The sequence below is a fragment of the Corvus moneduloides genome, chromosome 10 (assembly GCF_009650955.1).
Source record: "Corvus moneduloides isolate bCorMon1 chromosome 10, bCorMon1.pri, whole genome shotgun sequence".
NCBI classification, from domain to species: Eukaryota; Metazoa; Chordata; class Aves; order Passeriformes; family Corvidae; genus Corvus; species Corvus moneduloides.
Genome location: NC_045485.1, coordinates 19,852,419 through 19,859,918, shown reverse-complemented (window position 1 = coordinate 19,859,918; position 7,500 = coordinate 19,852,419).

Sequence of the window (7,500 nt, the reverse complement as noted above, 5' to 3'; positions counted from 1 at the left end):
TGGCAAACTGCTGTTGTGAAGGACAAAGGTTTGAGATCTGATCTTGTTCTCTCATCTCCTGCTGAGCTCGGAGCTATTAAAGTAAGCTTCTGCATTTATATTACATGACTGATATGATTGCACACACCACAGAGAAATTAAGACGTCAAAAAGCCATTCCTCATTATGGATGTTCACAGTTTATGTATGTGTTTTTATAGAAAAGGGTCTGAATCGTTTCTTGCTTATTTTGCTGAAAATCAGAGCAAAGCTTAGATGGGAGTATGAGGAGTTAAGTTGTATTTGGTGAGGAAAATCAGGCCTGTCTTGTGTAGTGTCCAATTTTGCTGGTGTTACGAAACAGTAAAATTAAGAGCTTGATAATCAAGTATATGGGAATATAGCTGAATTCAGCTATCTTTGGAGACAGTAGTTGCCTGGATACCTTGAACCCTACCAAAAAGCATAATTTTCAAATTGGGGATGGATGCAAAGTGGCCAGGGAACAGCCATCAACACTGCACACCAGCCCAGTCCATGTAACCACAGCAGGGGAGGCAAAGCCAAACCTGGAAATCTCTTTGATTGAGTTAGCTAATTGCCATCACTGTAATGTGCTGTGACAGCCCTCCTGCCAGCTGAAGACAGTTTAGACCTGAAGAATTACTGCGACATGTAACAATAATCTGAGAGATGAGCTGTGCATGCTGGGGATTCCTCAGGACAGAAAGAGGATTTTTTAAGTGGCTTGTTTTCCCCTAATACCTGCAGACCTTGCAGGCTTTCTGCAATGCAGGGTCTCTTAGTGGGTTTTTTGAGTGTATGGGTGCACACTCCATATGTGTTTAGTTTTTTGACAGGCTTGTGATTTGACTCCCTAACTTACTAAATTGCTCTACAGTATGAATTCCTGTTGTATGGAAAATCGTATTTAACTGCTTCTGAGCAGGGTAGATAATCCAATTATATGATAGTGAAATATATTAAAAAACGTGAAACGCATATTGCTGCTATTCACCGCATGCATGCTACTTCTCATGGATTTTTTTCCAATTTAAGATCACTCCTAAGGTGAAACTGTACCTGAGAAAAGGAGTGGCTTCCTGCTGCCATTTAAGTTGTAAAGTCTAGTGTTACTGATTTTAGTGGGAGCTGCAGTGTGGTCTTCTGTATTGGTTTCCAGAGCACTTCCATGGATGATATGGCTGAACTGCTGAATCTGAACCAGATTCAGAGCTCTTGGCCACCATGGTCTGACTAGACTGAGTTACTCCTCCAAACACAGCTCGCTGCAGTAGGCAGGCACACACCTCAGGACGCAGCCAGATTGCCCCAAATTCCACTCATATCCACACACCTGAGCCTGCCTGCAGATGGAGACAGGCACTTGCATGACCTGTGTGTGCTCTTTGAATCTCACCCTCACCCTTTCTGAGCAAAACCAGATGCTTCATAAAGCAAGAGGCAGCATGAGGCCACCAAAAAGTGTATTTGTACATATTCAGGGTAAGTTACCCGCACTGGGCTTGTTGCATGGTCTCTTTTGCAGAGCTCCCTGCAGGATGGAGCCCCAGGTCAGAGCAGGGATACCCAGCTCTGCTGGTTGTGAATGTGACACATGCACTCAGCGATACAGACAAGAAGGAAATTTCATTATGCAATGTGCACACAGCATAATCACTGTGACCACGGTAACATGATGACTTGTTTAATTTATTTTAAGGCTGACACACTTGCCTTGTTTTGTTGTGCGAGCGAATCATGTTTTAGCTTCTGATGTGAACCCCAGGAAAACGAGGCAGTGATTTTTTTTTTTTTTAAATCCAGCTGTGTCAAGTGCATAACTGAATATAACACTGAGCTGGTTTGCACTGACCTGAGCTCTCTCCTTGGGCAGACAAACAAGACTCATGTTCAGTCAAAGCAGACTCCATTTAGGGTAATCGCCTTGCTGAGAACTTCCACTTAGAGCACTTTCTGAGGAAGAGGCCCAAAGCTTTATGAAGGGTAACAATAACCTGGGGCGGCTTGGCCTGGGCATGTCTTTCTGACCTCCACATCTTTGTCGGCTACTTTGTGCTCTAGAAAGTGAAACCACCAAATCAGCATATACGGATGGAACAGCCATAGGGTGATTACAGCTATGGCCCTTTGCTTGCAAACTGAGGCCATGTTAAAGAGAAAACAAAGTCCTATGAACTATCCTGCACAAGGAGATTTAATGCCAGTCTGTAGGCATCCAGAGGTACAGAGCCAATGGGCTGCTCCTGTTGTGCTGTTCAGCTGATACACGTCCAATGTCTCTATCAGCCCATATTGGTTTTTTTCTGCACTGAAAGAAGCACAGAGGAAGTAAACAGTGTGAGTCCTCCTGTAGGTGTCTGAGCAATTTAACCTGCAGTGACACAGCACCAATATCAGAAGATGGTTGTTAATAGGTTGCAGGGAAGGGTGTTCACCTTCTGTTACGTTTTTCATCCTTCCTGCATTACACAAGAGGTTAATAAGTTAATACACCCCATCCAAGGCACTGTTGGAGCAGTTTTCCAAGTGACAGTATCTCTGGGAGGGAGCAGGACAGCTTTATGTGACAAAGGAAGCAAACCCAGGTCAGAGAGCCTAAGAAAATCTGAAAATTTCTCGTGTACTCCACTATACCCTGGCAGACCTGAATAAACTAAGACTTTCCAGAACACCTAAAAGACAACAGACTGCTAGGCTTCTGTAGATTTTTTTTTAACTAATTAGAGGTACTGAGATAAAATACCTTGATTTTAGTATATGTAAGCAATATGAGTTAAGAAATGTGAGGGCAGTCAGTATTGACATAGCTAGTTGATTTTTATATGGACATTTTTTAGTTCAGAACTTCTGTAATACAAGGTATGATGTTTGTAACCAGAATTATTTGAAACTTCCCCAAACTGTAATCCACAACTTCCCCAAGCTGCCATCACAGCTTCATGATTAAAACCTACACCTTTGAACTGTAAGCAGCCTTCCATTCTCACTACAATGATTTCAAGAGTCTAGAAGACTGAGACATGATTATTTCACTATCCCAGTGATTTTCTGTATTTGCCATCGGTAATTATTCAACTTAATAAAAATCAGCCATCTCAATTCAAAGCACGTATTTTGGTATTATTCTACAAAACAGTAATTTAAATTACTTATATTGGAGGTAGAGCCTTTTGCCTTGAAGGCAGGCAGACTGCAGCCATACAAAGCAAGGGCAGTAAGATGGCTCCTGCCTCCTGTCACATGTTACAACACATTCAGCCTTTTCCACTCCTCCTTGTAACAGCAAACTGATTCTTGGGCTCATGTCTACACACCCGGGCCAATAATCCTGTTCTGATTGTAGCCTCCATGCACACAACTGGCTGCCTGCATCAATACAGTGGGGCAGACTTCAAGGAAAAGTGCATTAACCACATCTGTGTGTAACAGTGCTGGGTTTAAATGGGTTTATTCTCATATTTTATCTCATTTTACAACTCTGTAGAGCAGCAGCTGTGTCTGGGATGCTTAGTCCAGGACACTGAACAGACATGGGGTCTTTGGTGGCAGATCCCACCCCAGTATTGGTCACTGAGTGTTCCTGTGTGTGCCAGCACACACTGATGGGTGAGCAGAACAGGACAGCCCAGGCGAAGATGTCACCTTCCTTCTCAGAGAGGCCAAAGAGGGATGCAGCTCTCAGCAGCAGTCTTTTTCACCAGCCATTCTTTGGAGCTTTGCTGTGGCACCAGAACTGTCTGAAGGAAAACAGCCTGTCATGGTTTAACCCCGGCTGGCAGCTAACTACCACACGGCTGCTCCCATCCAGTGGGATGGGGAACAAAGGAAAATGGGATCTGCCCCTTTCTAGCTTGATGGCATTAGGATACATTGTGCACAGGTATCTGCTAGAGCCTTAACACGCCGGTGGGTCTGTTGTGCCACGCTGTCCAATCCACACAGTCCCACAAACCTGACTGTCCCTCTCCTTCACCTGGCTGGAGGCCAGACCCCTCTAGTACTGGTCTTAGGACTGCTTCTTGTAAATTTTGATTTGAATTTTGATTTTTTTTATTTTGATTTGAATTTTTTTCCATAGGTCTTCCTCTCTGTGTGGGGAACTGCCCACTGGAGACTGGAAGAACCCCCATTTGTGATTGTTTTTTCTTTGTTTCACAACCAGCAATTCTATCTTCTCATAAGCCAGTTAATAAAGTACAACAGAATCAACCTTAGCCCAGCCCCCAGAGGTGATAAACAGCACAAAGGGAAACTTGGACACCAAGGAAGTCATCACATGAGACAAACCTGAGAACAAGCACAACAACTCTGAGAACAAACAACACTGTGACCAGTGACTATTAAATTAATATAATGAATGCTTGTAACAAATCTGTTTTACACACTCTGGTCAGATCTGTTATCATCTCCACCCTTTGTGCCCCACATTGGGCACCAAAAAGGTCTGTCACAGTTTAACTCCATCCAGCAATTAGGTACCATGCAAACTGCTCATTCACCACACCCACTTCCTGCTGGGATGGGGAGGAAGATGGGAAAAAAAGAGCAAAACCCATGGGTTGTAGTAAGAACAATTTAACAATTTAAATAAAATAGAATAAATAATACTACAACTGTAATGAAAAACAAGATGACAAAAAGTGAGAAATAAACCCCAGTAGACACAAGCAATGCATGCTACAGTTGCTCAACCCACCCTGACTGATGCCCAGAATGCCCCCAAGCAGCAATCAGTGGCTCCTGGCCAACTGTCCCCATGTCTATGCTTGGCACAGTGTTCTATGGTATGGAATGTCCCTTTGGCCAGTTTGGGTCAGCTGTCCCAGCCCTGCTCCCTCCCAGTTCCTTGTATACCTGCCCACTGGCAGAGCATGGGAAACTGGAAAATCCTTGACTTAGAGTAAGCAGCACTCAGCAGCAACTAAAACATCAGTTTGTTACCAACATTATTCTCTCACTGACTCCAAAACACAGCCCTGTACCAGCTACTGGGAAGAATGTTCACTCCCAGCTGAAACCAGGACACAGATTAAAGCTAAAATCCAGCTACCATTTATGATTTTAAAACCCAGCAGGACTCCAGCTGTGTTTTACTAATGATTGCTGTAATAAAAAATATAGTGTATTCAACCAGAACATCCATGTTTGTTTTAACATGAATTCATTGTATAATCAACAGGTTTTAAGATAACATCACATCTCGAAATTGCTTTTCGAATCCAGGCTCTCTTCCAAGAAATTCAGTTGGTTCACATAAAAATAAATACCAAGATTTAAATTATCAATTTCTGCAATATTGATTTTTTTAATACAGCATTCAGTAGTGTGTATTATTTTCCAAATGGAACTCCTATGCAGAAGGCTATGCCCCAGTATTATAGAGGTACCAAGTGATATTTACCTGCAAGGCATTTGGGTGTAAAAGTCTGTATTTGGAACATAACTGTATAAGAAGTTGAAGTCTCTGTTGAGAATATACTTTGTGTAAAAGCTGGTAGTTCAGAACTTAATCAATTGCCATTGATTGTTCAGTAAACAGATTCTACTCAGCACTGCTGAGCTTTTTACAAACAGAACACAGACAACTTCTGATCTGCTTGAAAAGGATTATCAGCAGAAACGAATATACCTGTGATAGTGCACTGGTTGATATGTCCTTTCAAATAGGTACAAGTTGCTCTAATAAAAGTGTTGTCTGTCCAGATCAACTTTTTTTACCCCTACCATTGACTAAATTTTAACGGTCCTGCCAAAAAACACTTGAGTATTCATTTTTCAATCATCATGAGGACTTGAAGTTGGGATTTTCTGGTAACTAGCTGGTACAATCATTACAACAAAGGATACAACACACACTGGAAACTTTATTTTTATAACTCTATGGTATTGATATTTGCTGTATAAGAGGTTAAAAAAACCCCTTACAAGTAGAATTAGTCTACATCTGAAATTACAACTTTTCCAACAAGCATAGAAAATTATTTATAAATCACTGTGTCCACAAATTTTGCAGTATTTTGATTGCCACCAACCTCATTAAATAGGAGGAAACAGGCAAATATCTACCAAGTGACTTGCCTGAAGCCAGTGAGTCAGTGGCTGAAATAAGAACACAGTCCTGCTCTCCTCCTGCTTTCCAGTCCCTATGTCCACTCCCTGGTCCAGCATGGACTGAGGCTCCTCACCACAGAGTCTCCTTGGGTATAAGCCACAGGAATTGGCAGCAGCTGGAGAGTGCAGGAGAGATGGAGATCCCCACAGGGGGATAACTGAAGTTTACACAGGGCTCTCCTTGCGGTCTGGCAGCATTCACACTGCTAGGCAGGATGCTCCATACCTGATCCAAGCTGACCAGCACCCACAGAGAGTGTCACTCCCTGATCCTCACAGAAGCCCGAGTCTGGAACACCAACAGCCTCATTCTTTCCTGCAGACCATCAACTGTGGCTGAATTAAATATCCCATGACACAGCCCCCTGTCTCCTCTGGCAGCAAGAGAAAATCATTACAACTAGAACAAGTTCAGATTCATTGTTCGTGTAACATCTGTGACTGTTGTTTCAGAACTATGGCACTATTTGAAAAGGTCCATTGATAATAAATTAGTAACAGAGATTATCCTGTTAGCCCCAATGCTAATACACTGCATTTTAAAAAATTACAATTTCTTTCTTAGTCTACCACTAAATGTTTTAGAGACAACAACAGTTAACAGCTACCTATGCTAGGGTTCTTACCAATTTACATTCACAACACAAGAATTTATTTGTAATAAACTGAAGATCCATGAATATTTTGTTAATTAAGATACTGGTACAGGAACAACCTACCTTTAATAATTATTTGAGCATCTCCAAGTTCAATTAAATCACATTGCAGTAAAACATTTCAAGTGTGCAAACTGTGACAGTGACTTCTGCAAGAGATTTTTCTTAAATAAACAAAATCATCACTATTTGAAAAATCAATCTCAGTAGAAACCTATAGAGATAAAAACCTAACAGCTAATTTTTGAGAAGTGAGGGAAAATGAACACTGGTGAGATTATTCATCCCCCTTGGCTCCTAAGGGAAGACATTTTGTCAGCTCCCAGGGAATGTGTTTAGCTGCACTGGCTGTGTGCAGCCAAGCTGTGCAGACTGAGCGGGCAGAGAACCTCCTGCTGGGAGTTTTAATGTTCTGGTACAGATTCAGTGCAGCAAAGTCGGTCTAGAAACAGCCATGTCACACAGAGAGAAAAAATAAATGCCAAGCTGCTGATCTCTGTGAGGCTGAGCTCATGTTTCTATATGGAGATTCAATTCTAGATAAAACAAATGCCTAGCCTTACCTGCAGTGAAACCCATGAGTGTCTGGATTACTGCCTCCTAAATGTGATCTGCAGATTGTGCTCATCATCATCAGATGATACAGAAACAGCTGCTTAAACCTTCTAATCTAATGCATGAACAGAAGCAACCAAGGGAAGAACAAAATGGAGAAAAACCAAAACAAACA